This window comes from Mastomys coucha, unplaced genomic scaffold (genome assembly GCF_008632895.1).
Source record: "Mastomys coucha isolate ucsf_1 unplaced genomic scaffold, UCSF_Mcou_1 pScaffold5, whole genome shotgun sequence".
Classification (NCBI taxonomy): domain Eukaryota; kingdom Metazoa; phylum Chordata; class Mammalia; order Rodentia; family Muridae; genus Mastomys; species Mastomys coucha.
In genome coordinates, this window is record NW_022196911.1 from 41427067 (window position 1) to 41445391 (window position 18325).

Sequence of the window (18325 nt, forward strand, 5' to 3'; positions counted from 1 at the left end):
GTATAAAGTGTGTAATTGCAGCATCCTGAAAACTGCAAACGTCCATCACCACGAGACTGCCAAAGCCCTCCTCAGTGAAGCCCGGGCGGCAGGAAGACAAAGCAGCTGTGAGCTCTAGGATGTGTAGTGAGCCACACGCACCCATTTATTTATTTATCTGAGAGGAGGATGCATGCACACACACAAACACTCTTATTAAAACAAAGCTGCAAGGGCAGGCTAAAGAAAGACAGCTGAGCTTTGAGGAAGGCGAGGGAAGAAGAGGGAGGCCTTCAGGGGCAGAGAAACTGAATACATCTGGCTTTCCAGATTTTACTTTATTATAAAATAAGTGTTAAAATTAAAATGCAAACCCTTAGAAAAAGAATAAAATGAAAGACATGAGTGTGTATGTCAACAAATTGTTGGTATAGTCATGCCAAAAGGAACTGTTCCAAGTGATTCTATGCTTTGGATATATGTGTGTGTGTGAGTGTGTGTATGTGTGTGTGTATGTGTGTGCACGTATAGTATTTGTGTGTGCACACATGTGCACATGTGTGTGCTAGGTACTTGTGATGGCCAAAAGGGGACACTGGAGGATCTTCTATTCTCCCCTAAGTTTATCTACCTCCTTGAGACAAGGTCTCTCTCTGAATCCAGGGCTAGGCTGATAGCAAAAAACAAACAAACAAACAAAAAACAACAACAACAAAAAAACAACCAAAGGAAAACACAAAAAACCTCAGAGTCTCCTGTCTCTGCCTCCCACAGCACTGGGATTATAGGCACGGGTGCTTGTGTGGCAAGCACTCACTGAACCATCCCTCCAGCCTCTAATTCTATAATCAGATGGTAGATCCAACTGGGACATATCTTGAGAATGACAAAAATAAAGTAAGGGGAAAAGAAAAATACAAGCTTAAAAAACAAGCTCACTTTGTTTTCAATGTCCTATTGGTGTATTACTGTGATGTCTGAATGTATTATGAGGAAAAGAGTGGTTATGAGATGTGTTCTTGGTGTTGTTGAGACAAAGGCAGTCTTGACATGGCTGAAAGAAGATACACTGTTAAAACTGAAGAGAATCACTAAGACACAGATACCACAGGAAAAAGTATTGCAGTTAGCTTTGAGAATGGGCTTGATACAACAATGAAATCACCTGTGAGCACTCTCGGTGTGGGACTGTCTACACAGGGTTGGCCTGTAGGCATGTTTATGGGGACTGTCTACACTAGGTTGGCCTGTAGGCATGTTTATGGGGACTGTCTACACTGGGTTGGCCTGTAGGCATGTTTATGGGGACTGTCTTAGGCCTGTAGGCATGTTTATGGGGATTGTCTTAGGCCTGTAGGCATGTTTATGGGGACTGTCTTAACCGCGCTGACTGATGCTGGAGGACCCAGCTCATGGTGAGGAGTACCATTCCTTAGGCAGGAAGTCCTAAACTATATAAGGGGGTATGTATACATGTACTTCTTCCTGCTCCTGAGTGTACAATGTGACTAGCTGCCCTGGGGTCCTGTTGCTATGTCTTCTCCAAGGAGATGGACTGCAGCTTGAACTTGTAAGCTAAAATAAATCCTTTCTCCTCAGGTTGCTTTTTGTCCAGGTATTTTACTACAGCAATATAAAGGAAACGAGCACAAATATGGATAAGAATTATCCAGAAGAACTTACATGTTAATAAATATGTACACAGGCATATATATTTATATTTAAAATTACAACACATTACAAAGTCCCCACTGACACAAATACACATATATAAAGATACAAATATGATATTTATATGTACGGATAGAAGCATGTACATACAAGTGTGTGCTTCTGCCCACCAGAAGGACCTAGAAACAAATCCCAACCCATAAGCAATATGCACCTTCAGTGCCAGTCTGCAACTATGGCTTCCTACTAAGGAACCAAATATGTGAGTCCAGGTCTGAGGCAGAAAAAGTCTGGGAAGGTTGAGAACTATCCTGGCATAGCAAGAAGCTGTTTAAGATACTGGGGCTGTGTGTGCAACAGATCCAGAGGAGACCCTGACTCAAGCTTCTGCTCTCCCTGGATTGGACCCTGTGAGCATCCATCAGCTAAGCCACAGTGGACCAGAACAAGAGTAAAGGCCTTTACATCACGGAGGCCAAAGAGTTACCTAATAAAAACCTGGTTCTTATTACATGGATGGTGTCTGTGATCCAACTGTTATGTAGAAAAATGGGAAAACACAATGAAGTAACTTGCCTTTCTTAACCAAAATAGACTGCTGGGTAGGATAATCAATTCAGAAGAAAAGAGACACAATTTGTTTTCCTTTCTGAGACAATGCCAACTGGAACTGCTTTCCAACCCCTCATAAATAAGTAAATCTACACACTGGTCCTCAAGGGGGTCAGCATCACTGAATGAAAACAGCCAGGTGAACCCCATGCTGTCTGATGGACGGATGGATACACCATCACCTGGGAAGAGTGCTGGACACAAAAGGAACACCAGAATCTCTTCAATCTGTTGATTTCAATTCACATTATAACACATCACAGGCACGCAATCAATATGGAGGATGGTGCAATGCCTTCAACAAAGAAGCTGAAGGAGCAAGGAGGAGAGGGGATAGAGGGGTGGGGGTGAGATGAAAGATGCATAGCAGTGGGGAGCTGTTGAGTAATCTGACACAATGTTTTGTTTGGATTCTGGTTCAATTACTTTGAACTCACCACCTTGAAAGCAAAACTTAGTGAAAAACAAACAAACAAACAAACAAACCGGAAACTGAATCCCACTGCACGATTGATACTAGGGAGAGACTCCTATTTTAGCTGTAATGTCATATAATGTCATATCAAAATTATGTTTTAGAAGTGTTTTCTAGAAATATCTACTGAAATAGGAACTAAGTGATACAGGGGTTTACTTCCCAATAATACAAGATGGGGAAGAAAAAAAACCATAATCGTGAGTAAATAAGAGGGTTGGTGGCTAAAGGAGCTTGTAGGCAAACCTGGGGATCTGAGTTTGATCTCCGATTCATGTAATTTGTCTTTTAACCTTAAATATAATTTAAAGAAATCAAGTCAAGAGTAAGAACTGTTGGTGCTGTGTGATGCTGGTAAGGTGGTAAGGTGATCTCTCTCTCTCTCTCTCTCTCTCTCTCTCTCTCTCTCCTATTCAATTGTGTGTCTGTCTGGAACTTTCTATAAAAGTCTCCAGGTCAGTGTGTTAGCACCCAGCTCTTACTGGAATTCCCTTCTTCCTTCTTCCCTGCCCCCACTGCATTTACCATGGTCCTTCCTCTCACCTTTCCCCTAAAACCTGGGCTTCTTCAGGACTTCATAGGCTTCATAAAACACCCATTTACCAGAATAACCCTTAAGGTTTTCCCCTTCAAAATAGTAGCATCCCATAGTTTTCTGGAAGAAAATCAGTAAGCGGGCTGCCTAATAAAACCAACAAATTAAAAGTCTTTGTTTACGTAAGGCAGCTTTCCTTTTCTTCTGCAGTTGATGACTCTGTAGATCATCTGCTGCTCAGGGGAGGTGGAAAGCAGACATTTTTAGTTCAAGTGCTGGAAGTCAGTGCCAAACCCACATAAATCAGAAAGGAGGATGTTCTAGAAACTTGAACAGAGGTATATGTGAAACCAAGCATGCCTTTTCTGGCCCAGGAGGCGAGCCTGTTATGCAACCTGAAAAAACTCCATGTGTCTAGTTCATGCGCACAGGCTGTTTTGTCATTTTGGATAAGAGAGTAATAAATTACTCCAAACTCACTTGAGGCCTGGTTTACCTCAGGCAGTTGCGGCCCCTCAGCTTGAGGATTCAGGGAAGTTTGTTTAATTCCGTGTCTTCATAAGCAACCTAAAGCCACTGGCCTGGCTGCCCCAAGAGAAGTAGCAGCTCTGAACTGATAAGTAATTTGCTTCTGAGAGGGGAGAGCAGAGCCTCCAAGGTTGAGATGACTGACAGACTACAACACTGCAGGGGGAGTCCTGACACCAGTGCATGATGGGAGTTAGGAGAACCTGGCTTTGGAAATGCAGGTTCTCCCATTTGCAGCTAAAGTAGGATCTCACTGCTACGTTCCTTTTGACAATTTCTGGAAGGAATGAGAAGGTAAGACAGTGTTTCCAAGGTAGAACACCAGTGGGTGGGTCTGAGCGCCGGGTCTGATCCTGCTGCTTGGCTCTGAATAGCCACTGGGCCATAAGCTTGTTATTTAACCACTCGGAATCTGTTTCCTTATTTGTAAAAAGGACCACAATTTGTAATAGTGCCTGTCCTTTGTTCTCAGCATTTTGTAACTTTACAGCATGTATAGAATACTTAACAAGGCAGCCTGCACCAGATTAAGCATTCAGGAAATAAGCTGTCAGAAGATAAAAGTACGAATTATCAGTATGAATTACTATGCTCTTAGTCACAATTCACGAATCACGGCCTCCATTCTCTGAAACAGGCTGAGAGCTCTCAACACAAATGCAGAACAGCAGGTAAGGTGGGAGCAGAAAGATAAGCACCATGGACGAACATGACAGGCCAACAAGCTGGCTCAGCTCAAAACATTTGCTGTGCACACCTGGAGATCTGGGTTCAATTCCCAGAACCCACATAAAGGTGAAAGGAGAGAACCAACTCCTTTCACACATGCGCACATGGTTCTCCCTGCTCATGCAGTGCATACACACATATGCTTGCCTAGTTTGCTTTTTGTTGCTATGACTAAAAATCTGCCCAAAAGCAACTTGGAGAGGAATGAGTTCATTTAACCTTATCCGATACAGATCATCATGGAGGGAAGTCAGGAGAGGCACTCAAGTAGGAACCATAAGGGATGCTGCTCACTGGCTTGCAACCTACTTTTCTTCTAAGGTCCATACTCACCTGCCTAAGGGGTAGCACTACCCACGGTGGGCTGGGCCCTCCGACATCTTTGGCAATTAAGAAAATGCTTCACAGACACACCCACAGGCCTACCTGATGGAGGCACTTCCTCAGTGAAGGTCCCTTCTGCCCATCAAACTGACAAAAACTAATCGGTGCGCACGCGCGCGCACACACACACACACACACACACACACACACACACACGCACTTGCACACACACATACACACGTACATATGCACTTGCACACCACTAAATTTGTCTTTAAAAGACTAGCTTGCGTGAGATTACCTTTTGTGAAGGTTAAAGCAGAAGGGTTTCCCTGATTGTGCTAACTCAGCCAAATTAGGATCTCCTGTCTTCAGAAGAGTTAACAATAACAAACAGGCTTGTTTGGGTATCCAGCTCCCTGCTCTGACTAAAGCAATGACTTCTCACCACCCAGCACTGAAGTCATGGCTTGTAAATCACGAAGCCCGGTGGACACCGCCATGATTTCCCTACTCCCCCACCAAGGCAGCCGTTGTCACTAAGATGTCAGCTCTGTATGGCTCTTTCATCTTGACTTCCTGGCAGTACCGCCCCACAAATTCGAGAGGACAGCTACTATCTGATGCTTCTCTCAGATCACTGTTACTAAGAAATAAATGCTTTCATTCATGCTAGTGATTGGCAGGGGCCAGGCACACAGGTTATCTTACTTTCTAGTTCCGTGTTATTTTAGGCCATGCCTGCTCTTGTACCTTTTTGGAAAATGCTAAGCACGTCACCTCCCTCCCAGGTTGGCTGCTTTTCCCTTCCTCGGGCCCAAAAACTCTCCTAAATTGGAAAGATAAGATTAGGAAACTGTCATTTGGGAGATTCATAAACATCTAGAGACCAGGAAATATTTTCTCCACCAGTCTAGCTATCCAGGTAGAAGATATATACACAAATACACACACATACGCACGCGTGCGCGCGCGCGCGCGCACACACACACACACACACACATACATATATAAACAAATATATTTATATATACAAGGAAAATATTATACAAAGATATGTTAAAATATAAAAAATAAATAAAAGGGTCCCACTAGGATAAAATAGGATGGCATTTGGGCGAGCAAACAAAATCCCAAGGGCACAGCCTTGTCTCCATCCATCCTGTGTGTAGCAGAGGGTGGCAGGAAGCTTTGCAGGCATGAAAGGCGGCCATGGTAGGGTACAGCTCCATGGAGACCGGAGCCCTGTGGAGTCTTCGGATCTCAGAAACAGCTGAGCAGGAAAACGATTATGTATGCTCATCTTACAGGGATTCTGGAGTGTGCCCCGATGGGCCATGCAGCCTCTGCTGAGTGGGTTGGGCATGAAGACCTGTACAAGAATGACCTGCGCAGCCAAAGATCAGGCTTCCCAGCCAGCAACCCTATGGGAACCACTTGGTGCTGCTTTTAGGGGAGAACCTATACTGCGGCCTCTTAAACTTTTTTCCCTCATGATCTCTTTCAACCCAAGAAATATAGACAGGACTATGTGTATAGAGGCATATAAAACAGGTAAGCAAATCAGATATTTCCTGGCCATAAACCATTGGGGAATTTATTTTCAAACAATTTCTTGGCTTTACATAGCATGTTATCATATATCAAAAATGAAAGCGATTTGCATAATGATGAGATAAATGTGTGTAGTGTGCATACATATGTTAGATGCATGTTTCCATGTATGTTAGCGTGTGTGTGAACATGCATGTGGAGGGCCAAAGCTGACATTGCATGTATTCCACAACCACTTTCTATCGTATAGACGGAGGTAGCATCTCTCTAATCCAGAATTTACAGACTTGGCTACTGCCGGCTCGCTCAAAGTCTGGGCTTCCATGCCCACCTGCCATTTTACATGGGTTTTGGGGATCCAAAATCTGGGTTTCCTGCCTCCTTGCAAGCCCTTTTCTCACTGAGCTATCTTAGTGGACCCTGTACTCATTTATTTTACATAAATATCTCACACTGTACGGTGCAGGATATCTTCAATGTTTTTCAGTTTGTCTACAGTTTGGTTTTCTAATGGGCAATGCTGAAAACGTGTTTCATAAGTAGATACCACAAAATAACAAATGCAAAAAAAACCCAAACCACCTAAAAAAAAAAAACAAATAAACAACAACAACAACAAAAAAAACCAAAGAAACAACAACAAACAAACGCATGTTTAGAGCCACTTTGGAAATTGTTGAAAATTCTGTCCTAATCTTAAGTCAAAATTCATTTCACACTTTTTTTCCCCAAACGCAGTAACTCAGACAGCAATTTTAACAATGGAACATTCTAGCACAATGCAACCCGATGGTTGTTACATGCTGAGGAACAACAACAGAAAAATGTTGAAAGTTTTTGTTTTCTGTAATTAAACCATGTTGCTTTTTACTTGGCAAAGTAAACTCACTACAATTGGAGCTGGAGAGATGGCTCAGTGGTAAAGAGCACTGGCTGCTCTTCCAGAGAACCCAGGTTCGATTCCTACCTCCCAGATAGAAGCTCACAATTGTCAATAACTCCAGTTCTAGGGGATCTAACACTCGTCTTCTGGCTTCTGTGAGCACTGTATGCATGTAGTACACAGACATACATGTAAGCAAAACACCCATACACATAAAAGGCCGGTTAGAAAGGAAGCTGTAAAGGGCCAGCGAAATGGCTGAGCAAAAGGTGCCTGTTGATAAGCCTGGTGCCCTGAGCTCAGTCTCCGAGACCCACACAATAAAGGAAAACCGACTCTGTGACTTGACCTCTGACTTCCACAGACCTGCTATAGCATGAGTGCATGTGTGTGTGCGCACACACTTGCGCAAGCAAACAGCCCATAAATAAATAAGTGTATGAAATACAATAAGACCAAAACTTTGTAAATGAATGTTCATAGCAACATTAGACACAACTGTCCAGATGTCTGAGCACTCCATATGTCCTTCAACTGACCCAGAGATCAAACTGGTACCACTGTAAATGTGACAGTATTCAGCAATCCAGATTCATACTTCAGTTCAGATACATACTATGATCCTAAATACATGCGTGAGCCTTGAAAACATACTAAGCACAAAAAGATCCACACTGTACGAATCCATGCATACAGTGTGTCTAGAAGATCTATGGAGCCGGGCGGTGGCAGCGCACACCTATAATCCCAGCACTTGGGAGGTAGAGGCAGGAGGTTTCTGAGTTCGAGGCCAGCCTGGTATACAGAGTGAGTTCCAAGACAGACAGCCAGGGCTATACAGAGAAACCCTGTCTCAGAAAAGCCAAAAAAAAAAAAAAGGAAGAAGAAGAAGAAGAAGAAGAAGAAGAAGAAGAAGAAGAAGAAGAAGAAGAAGAAGAAGAAGAAGAAGAAGAAGAAGATCTATGGAGACACAAAACGGACTTGTGGTTGTCTAGAGGAAATCGGTATATGAGGTCTCTTTCCAGGATGCTAGACATGTTCTAAAATATTCTGTGATTGTGCTTGCACAGCTTTGTTAGTTACTACAAATTATGGAACTGTATGGTTTACATAGTGAGTTGTCAGGTAATTCAACTTTGTCTTAACAAAGTTGTCCCTCCCAAATTAGTATTTTTATGAACCAATGGGTATAACATAAACAGTAGGATACAGAGAGAGCCAGAGATGAAGCAGGAAAGACAGTGCAATGGGAGGGATAAACAGAGTGACCGGCAACCCCACCCTGTCCCATGGAAAGCCCCTAGAATGGCTCTCTAGCCTCTCCCCTGCCTGGTTGTTGTCTTTTTGAGACACAGTCTCATTGGCCTAGAGCTCAGAGCAGTTCTCTTGGTGTTGGAATGACAGGTGCACACAACCACACTCGCGCCCACGCCCACCCCACAGTTCTCATCTCAGTGCTTCTGCTGCAGCTCCACACTGCAGAAAAGAATTCCTGAGGATAGGAAACGGCTTGGGTCGGGGTGAAATAAAGTTTGAAGTTCAAAATAAACAACAAGAAAACAAAACATTAGGTATCCTACAGAATCCTCTTCCCAGTGACACAAAAACCAGGGCCCAGACATGACTCTAAAATGCAGTGACTTGGCTCGTTAGGGACTAACACAGCAATCTGGGAAGACAGAGTCTGATGCAGTAACTGATATTTAATTCGACGTTAAGGAAATAAAAAAAATCTAAACTTTCCAATGTTACAAAACGCCGAATAAGAAAAGAAAGAGAACATCACTTTTGGCCCGCTCACATCAGTGACAAACCTTAACAATATAGATGTTTTACGTGTGAGTTAGGTTAAAGCAGAGATCTCAGAAGATTTGGAAATGGGGATGGGGGACAGGGTGTGATTTATCGCAACAGGGTGACCATCAATACGGAAAAGGCTTGAGCCTAGAGCAGCAGCATGATTTAGAGAGTAAGATGGAGCTACTCCAAGAACCAGCACCCAAGGGAAGCCCTGCTCTGCAAGTCTGTCCTGCACTACGGAGTCTTTTAATCCTTTTTTTTTTTTCAAAATCATGTGCATATATTACTTTGAGCAGAGTTTTAAATTTTACTCTGAAATACAACCCACAGAACGGTTGAGACACCCGGTCAGAACATAGCACCTGCTGGCTACGCAGGGCCTCACTGCCTATCCCCTGGGAGCAGAGGCCCTGCCACCTGCAGCGGCTCCTCTTCCCAGGGGACCTGAGGGTGAAGCAAAGAAGCTCAAGTCAGCCTCCACTTGAGCTCCTGCAGAAAGCCTATCTGCCCTGCTTGTTTTTCTATAAGGAAGCAGAGAGATAGACTTTAGGGCGAAGGGCCTTGCCATTTCATCGGCTGCTTTTCTCAGTTGCTTCCTGTGTTCGTGGGCTGAGGAGGGCTTTTTGGTGACAACCAAAAAAGTAAGCAGATGCTACCAGCTCAGGGCCCCAGTCCCCAGTCCTTTAGGCAGGGGAGGTCATCCACCCATGGTGCCCACCTGATTTTGCCCTTACTAGGGATCATAGCACGCTGCCACATGAGGAACCCCAATGGGACTTGTACGCGAGAGGGGAACGCGCTTTCAGACACTCCAGCTAAAGGAAACCACGAGGGGACTTTCAGGCTTGGTCTCTAGGTTGGAGGATGCAGAACTTGCCTGCATCACTGGGGGCCCGCAACGTGAACATGGCTCTGAGACTGACTTAGGCTCTCAAATCACTCACTGTGAACTATGGAGATTGAGATCTGGGGGATCGGGGTGGGGGGAAGGACAGCTCAGTATGCACAGTGCTGACGGTGCAAGCATTCACAACTGAGTCTGATCACCAGAACCCATATTTTAAACAGCAAAAGTTGGGCCTGGTGGTGCTTGCTTGTAATGCTAGTGCCAGAGAGGTGAGGATAGGTGAATCCTTGGGGCTCACCAGTCAGCCTAACTGGTGGGCTCCAGGCCCACGAAAAACTGTCTCCAAAATCATCATCATCGTCATCATCATCATCATCAGCAGCAGCAGCAGCATTTGCTCATCAAGGCAAAATAGACAACATCTAAGGGAATGATGTCCATGGTTGTGGGGTTGACCCATGGCCTTCATTTGCACACACACACACACACACACACACACACACACACCTCTGTATGCCTATATACACATACAAGAGAATATAGGAAAGCTGGAGTGCTAGTAGCTTCCACCTGATGTCAGAAACTGTGTTGCAGAAGTTGTTGCAACTCACAGTTCAAGCACTGAGGTCTAAAAAAAAAAGCTACATATTGTAAAGCACAAGGAGAGATTTCAGAGTGTCCCTACCACATCCTTTCCAACCTGTTTGTCCTTCCTGCAGAGCATGGTACTGAAGCAATGTGAGACTACTGTACAGCATGTAGATTTTCTTTAAAAAAAAAAAAAGAAAAAAGAAACAAAGACAATCACTGTACTTGATCTTTTCTCCCTGGGCCTTTCTAACCCGTAGGCAAATGATTCTGGTGCTAGGTGGGACATTTGCCTCCATATAAGGAACATTCTTAAAGCTACACTTCCGCAACTTGGACCATCTGCCCACGGTGACCAGAGTGTACGGGGTCACCAGTCTCTTCGAGGACATCCTGGCTGTATGCCTTTGATTATACCACGGCCACAGCTTAGCGGCTTGTTCCCTCCTCTTCTCGAATCCTACCCTGTGTCCAGGCCCAAGTCTAAATCATCCTGTTCTGAATGTGTAAGGAAAATGTTGCTCATGTAGGCAGTGGAATGGGTTTTTAGCCATAAAACTAAAATTATTTCGTGTGTAGAAAAAAACAGATGCGACTGGAGCTCATTAAATCCAGAGAATTAAGTCAGTCTTGGATAAGGCAAATGTTACACGTCTTCTCTCATCTGTGGGTCCTAGATCTTATACAGGTGCATAAAAGCTCATATGAACAGGTAGGCAGGAAAGGAGAAGCAAAACTGTCTAGAGGAAGAGACGGGACTAATGTGGAGGGGGGAGGAGGAGAAAGGTGACGGGGGAGGGGGCTGGGGGTGAGGAATGCTTGAAGTAAGCTACATGCTCATATGGAATGGCCTTGTGGATGCCAGTGTTCTAAAATAACAAGAATAAATAGGCCAGTCCGAGGACCCAGCAATACCGCTCAGGTATATTCCCGGAAGATGCTCCTACATGTAACAAGGACACATGTTCCATGATGTTCATAGCGGCCTTATTTATAATAGCTAGAAGCTGGAAAGAACCCAGATGTCTCTCAGCAGATGAATGGATAGAGAAAATGTGGTACATTTACACAGTGGGGTACTACTCAGCTATTAAAAACAATGAATTCATGAAATTTGTAGGCAAATGGATGGAACTAGAAAATATCATCCCGAGTGTGGTAACCCAATCACAAAAGAACACACATGGTATGCACTTACTGATAAGTGGATATTAACCCAGAAACTCGGAATACCCAAGATACAATTCACAAACCACATGAAACTCAAGAAGAAGGAAGACCAAAGTGTGGATACATCGGTCCTTCTTAGAAGGGAGAACAAAATACCCATGGAAGGAGTTACAGAGACAAAGTATGGAGCAGAGACTGAAGGAATGACTGTCCAGAGACTGCCCCACCTGGTGATCCATACCATATACAGTCATCAAACCCAGGCACTATTGTGGATGCCAGCAAGTGCTTGCTGACAGAAGCCTGTTATAGCTGTCTCCTGAAAGGCTCTACCAGTGCCTGACAAATACAGAGGTGGAGGCTTGTAGCCAACCATTGGACTGAGCACAGGGTCCCTAATGGAGGAGCTAGAGAAAGGATCCAAGGAGCTGAAGGGGTTTGCAGCCCCATAGGAGGAACAACAATATGAACTAACTAGTACCCCCAGGGCTCCCAGGGACTAAACTATCAACCAAAGAGTACACATGATGGGACTCATGGCTCCAGATGCATATGCAGCAGAAGATGGCCTTGTCAGTCATCAATGGGAGGAGAAGCCATTGGTTCTGTGAAGGCTCTATGCTCCAGTGTAGGGGAATGCCAGGACCAGGAAGCAGGAGTAGGTGGGTTGGTGAGTGGGGGAGGGGAGAGGAAATAGGTGGTTTGGGGAGGGGAAACCAGGAAAGAGGATAGCATTTGAAATGTAAATAAAGAAAATATCTAATAAAAAAATGAAGGTGTGTACCACCAAAAAACAAACAAACAGAAAGAATAAACAGGTCAGCCTCTCTCAGAGCAGCTATACTCTTCCACATTCTCACAGAACTCATGATGTGGAACTCTCAGTCTCCCATCCCATTACTAACCGCTTCACATGCTTATAAACTCTCTGGGTCACCATTGATGCCAGGAACAGACTTCTTTTCTGGATCTGACTCCTCCAACTAGCACAGGGGAGGGGCACTGGGCATGGCATATTTGTCAATGTTTAATGATGTATTGACTACATGAGCCAGTGACCCAAAGTCATGTCTTCTGGTTTAAAAAATAAAGGAATTTGAAACAATATCATGGTTCCTCAAGGCACCATATCTACAGAAGCCTCACTTGTCTACTCTTCTAAAAATCTAAGACAACCTCTGTAGATGATTCTTCCATCCTATAGCCCCTATTGCCTACGATAAGAAGTACCATCGTGCCTCCTTCCCACATGGAGCTGTAACAGATTTGGACATTGAGGGGAGACTTTTAGATTGTAATTATTACCTCCTGATTCACACGTTGCTGGAGTCAATCATAAAGCATCACATTTTAAAGGTGCAAACGGAAGACTTCTCAGTATGCCTCAGTACTGAGATAATAAGTTTCTGAGATGAGGGTCTGCCCTGCATACTCTTTGAGCTTATGGGCTGTCTTAGCGTTTTACTGCTGTGAATAGACACCATAACCAAGCCAAGACTTATAAGGACAATAGTTAATTGAGGCTAGCTTCCAGGTTCAGAGGTTCAGTCCATTATCATCAAGGCAGGAATATGGCAGCATCCAGGCAGGCATGATGCAGTAGGAGCTGAGAGTTCTACATCTTCATCTGTAGGCTGCTAGCAGAATAGTGGCTCCCAGGCAACTAGAAGGAAGTCTTAAAGCCCACACCCACAGTGACACACCTACTCCAACAGGGTCACACCTTCTAATAGTGCCACTCCCTGGGCCGAGCATATACAAACCATCACATGGGCCCTCAGGGAAAGCTGGGCAATTCTTTCAGTCAGCCCTAACTTGTTTCTTAATCCCCCCTCCCCAGAGGAAACTGGTCCAAACTTAGGAGTCTCCTAAATGGTCCATCACGCTTACTTTCTGTGGAAAGCCTCACATCCTGTCACAGTTAATGGTAACTGTCAATGTAACAGGATGTTAACTCTGAAAGTGATTCCAGGAAGGTTTGACTAAGGAGGGGAAGTCTACCCTCAGCATTGAGTGGGTGGCACCACCCCATGGGCTTTGATCACAGAATAAATAAAAAGAAATATTGATGATGATGATGATGATGATAATTAATAAATAACAAGCTGAGTATCAACATTCGCCTTTTTCCACTTCCTGACGCAGAATGCAACGTGGCCGGCTGCTTCACACTCCTGCTGTCACGATGGACTGTACCCTTTTCAACTGTAAACCAAAAGAAATCCTTTCTTCCTCAAGTTGCTTTCGTCCTGTATTTTTGTGAGATTTGCAAACAACCATACGAAGTCCCTCCAGTCCACCTAAGGATTGGAGTCTGAGGACTTGAACTGTGAGAAGACTGGCTGCTAAAGCCAGCAACCAATAAAAATGTCTGTTCCCCCCCCCTCCCCTGAGGTCATCACTGGGTCTCTTCCTTTGGGTCTCTTCCTCTGTCATCATACTACTTCTGAGATGACACGAAGCTTTCAAAAGGCCACCCAGGCAGCAGGAGCCCTTCAAGAAAGTCCGCTGCAGTCAGCTCTGTCCCCTCAACCATTTCTCTCAAGAATGGGTACTTGATTCCTTTCTCCTCTGTTGCCAGGGCCTAGAAAGCACTGCTTCAGTGGGTGTCTTCTGGGGCAAATCACACGTGTGGTCCTCAGTACCATGGCTATAGCTCCAGGGCAAGCTGGCAGATGTCCTCCACACACTGCGTGGATCCTGATGTGTCTTTACACAGATAAGGACATTACAGAACCTGTGAGCCACAAAGTGCCTTTCGGTTTCCTTTTGGCTCCAAGGTGCAGAGAAGCCACAGAACCAGCTCTTAAAACTGACACCCAAAATACACTTAATAAATAGTTCCTTTAGGACCTGAGGCGCACACCCAAAAGAGCCATGCTCAGGAGCCGCGATCCCTTCCTCTTTCCATGACTTCTTCTCCACCTTGGGGTTCACAGACATTATCTCATCCCGGGGCTTTGGTGGTGACAGACAGGTGACAGGCTTAGTGGATTGCTTTCTGTTGCTCCATTGTAAAAAGTCAGAAAAGGCAGTGGCCATCTTAAGGGTACAACAGCCAGCCAAGGAGGAATCCCCATCCTAACTTCACCATGCTGCCCTGTCTGTCCCCGACTAGAGCCAAGCTTGCCCTTGACATTTTCGAATTGGTTGCAAAATGCTGAATACACAGAGGAAGACTTTCTTCCCAGGCTCTGTGCACTGAAACGTGAGAATTACCGCTGCACACCTGCCCCCACCCTTTCCTCCTGCCAACTCAAGTTCAACCACGTTCACTTTCAGCAGTTGCCAGGTGAAGCTCTGGCCAACATCTTGTCTGATCACATGCCTTTCCAATGTCTTTGGCTCGTATGTATCTCAACTGATCCAGAAGACCAAGTCCCCTTGAAAAAGCACGACTCAGGTAAGCCCGGGAAGTGGAGAGGTCAGAGAGGCCCGTGAATTGACCGCGCACGTGAACCAGATTCTCAGCGATCATGTAAATAATGCATTGCAACAATATGGATATAAATAGGAGAGCGCTTGTGCGCCACACACTCTATTCAGCGCTTTCCTGCATTCTTCGTTTAGTAAGACCATCCAAAGATGAACTGGCCCCTCCCCCCACCACAGCTGGCCTCCGATTCACAGGATTCACAGCTTGCAAGGCACATACTGCCTGCCTTCTCCATCCACCAACCACCTCCAGCTACAGAGGCAAGGCCATTCTCCGGACCCTAGATATGGCTTTGCTTCTCAACTTGACAAGACCAAAGGCCTTTCACAAAGGCTCCAATGAGGTGACTGACGTCTGGTTTCGTCAACTATAAGTGAATAATTAATACTTGCCAGTAAAGAAATAGACTCATTGTTATGGTGGCCACATGGAGGCTACAAAAAGGGCGTTTTGTGAAGCTCATGGTGGAACCCTGGGGCTAACAGTGGCCCAAAGAAACCTCTTTGAGCATAGAGGCCGAGACTGAGATGCGAGGACAGGAGCTCTATACTGTTTTCCGGCAATACTGTTCCCAATGCTAATTAGCTTGTTGCCTATTCATCACCTAATTTAGCTTTCAGGTCAATGGCATCCTCAGAGGCCCAGTGAACACTGAGGGGGCTCCATAATCGGAGGGTGCACGCTCTGTTACCGGGGCCCTTCGATAGCTGTTAAATTACTTCTCCATGTGATTTGATCTGAGCAAGAGTCTCCAAACCTACACAGCTGTATCCCCACCCCCCACCTTTCTGGCCTAGTGCCTAACTCATGCTTTTTCTTTCCATTTTCCACCACAGAGGGAACAAGGCAGTCTTGGGTTCCTATACAACCAGTCAGAACTGGCCAGGAACTACAATAAAAGAAGATTAGTGAGCTAATGCCACCGGCCTGGGGCTCAGCAAGCAGAAGTCGCAGGGGCACTGGCTCTGTAAGCAGCCGTGTGCTGTCTGTGGCTTCAGAACTGTCAGGGCAGATGGCAGCTAGCTCCAGTGAGGAACCCTCCACGGGCAAATTTCACACCCCACAAGTAGACTGGTGATCAACAAAAGCCTTCTGGTGACAGTAACCCCTGACCTACCACACACACACACACACACACACACACACACACACACACACACTCCTACAGTACTCCTGCCTACCAGGCCAAAGCAGCCCTGACTGAAAACGAAGCTGCAGCTGCCAGCTAGGCCATTTTGACCACAGTATCAGTGCCATATCTAGCTTACATCGGAAAGTCAACCATTAGAGAGAGCAAATATTTTGACTGCAGCTCTGCTTCCTATTAAAATGTCTCCTATCCTCAGCTTCTCTTCTGATCCCATGACTTACGAAGCACCTGTTCTGCATCCAATAGGAAAACCTTTTGTATTTAGCTCTTCAAGATAAACACCACTCACTGGCTCCTTTCTCAAGCAAGTTTGACAGGAGAGAAGGGACACCCAGAGCATTACATGGAGCGGGGAGAAAGCCACATGGGGGGGGGGATGGTGGTGGGGAAAACTACCTTCAAGGACTTACAATCCCGACTATAGATATTAATCTATAGTTTTGTCCTCCGACAAGGGGGGGGGTGGTGCACTGAGTGCTAGATATGGGTTTTAGCAGGGTCTGTGCCCAAGAGTAAGGATGGTCACTTCTAAGTGGAGGGGTCAAGAGGTAAAAATGGTAGTTTAGGAACCAACAGTCTGCAGCCCTGCCCAACTGTGGGGCTGTGGGCACTAAGGAACTGGGCCAGCCAAGTTCAAAGTCTAGGCTGGATAACACCCAGACAGTCGCGGGAGAAAACCATCAGTCCGTTGAATGATGCTCCCTGCCCCCACCCTTAGCCACAAGCTACTCCTCTTCCTGTGCACACAGGAGGGCTTACCTTCCTGAAGGTGATGTGGCAATCTCCCACAACAGTCAGGTGGGCAGCTAAATACGAAGGAAACCCTGTCCCCTAGCATTCCATCACCACATCTTTTTCCTCCCCAAAGCCTGCCAGGGGAGAGGTGCTAGCATAGGCCAGGAAGCAGGTCAGCCTTGCCTCCCGGCTCATCAGAGCTTTCCTCTCCCAAACCGTGCCTCTGCAGCCCCAGCCCCACCCGGCTTCGGCTCACCGCGGGCGCCTACTACCTCTCTGCCTGCCAGGCGGGCCCAGGCAGCTCTCTCTGGCCTTGGCTGAATGATGGTGGCCGCGACCGCAGAGGTAGGGACCGCCCGCCCAGCGATCTGCAGTACCTGGGCGCAGGGATGTGGCCCCCGCTGGGCTTGTGGCCCCTGCAGGTGTCTCTGGTCCCCGAGACTATCCCTGTCTCCTTTTCGGGCGGGCAGCTCCGGCCCAGGCCACGCACCTGCTGCGGCTGCGGTTGAGGCTGCCGCGGAGCTCTGCGCTGTACCCACGACTTCTGGAAGACACTCCCTGCCTAGGGCTGGCTCCCTGCACGGCCGAGGGGAGAAGGGACAACACAGGGCCTGTAGCTGGGCCTCCAGGGACCCGGAGCCGTGTAGCCTCGGGCGCCAAGCCAAGCGCCCCCAGCGGGCTGGGAGAAGTGACGGCCGCCCCTCGCGCATCCTCACGAGCACATCCTCCGCCTAGGCAGCATTTCGGTCCCCGCATCAGCCCTGATGTCTCCGAGAGTCCCTTACCTGCTCCGGTGGCAGGTCCAGGGGAAGGACCCGAGGCTACCGCAGGGCCCCGCGCCGGGGCGCAGGATGCTCTGCCCCGCTTCGCCGCTGCGCCGGCGGCCCACCGCGCCCCGCCTGCGGCCCCGCCCCTCCACCCGCCGCGGCTCCTCCTCTGGCCGCGGCGCCCAGCCCCTTCGCCGCGGCTGCTGTCACACAAAGAGCCGGAAATGGCTGCTGCGAGGGGCTCCTTGTGAACCCCTGACCTGCAACCTTCTGCTCTCAGGGCCGCTCTGAACCCACACTTTCCAGCCTTAGAGTATCCAGCCTCCCGGCTCTGGAGATGAGGGAGGGACGACTTTGCTGCTGCCGCCTGCATCATCAGCGACACCTGCCACTCCAGAAGGAAGGAAGGAAGCTTCGGCTCCTTTCGCATCTCCCTGGTGTCAAATTATTTTCATGTAGTCATTTATTCACCACATCTTTATCGACTACCTGTTTTGTTCCAAGCATCTTGCCCAGAGCCAAGCATGCCCTAGTGCACAGTA

The 18325-nt window shown here is 46.7% G+C and overlaps 1 protein-coding gene across 2 annotated transcripts in view; it reads right to left on the reverse strand.

Moving 5' to 3' along the window:
- Cyfip2 (cytoplasmic FMR1 interacting protein 2) overlaps positions 1-17933 on the reverse strand; it is a 129057-nt gene extending 111124 nt beyond the window's left edge. The window contains exon 1 of one of the 2 annotated variants that reach the window (XM_031354271.1): positions 17507-17933. The gene's annotated coding sequence lies outside the window, so the exon portion shown is untranslated. The remainder of the gene's footprint in view (positions 1-17506) is intronic. The other variant, XM_031354270.1, reaches the window with a different exon arrangement.
- Positions 17934-18325: the final 392 nt, after the last annotated feature.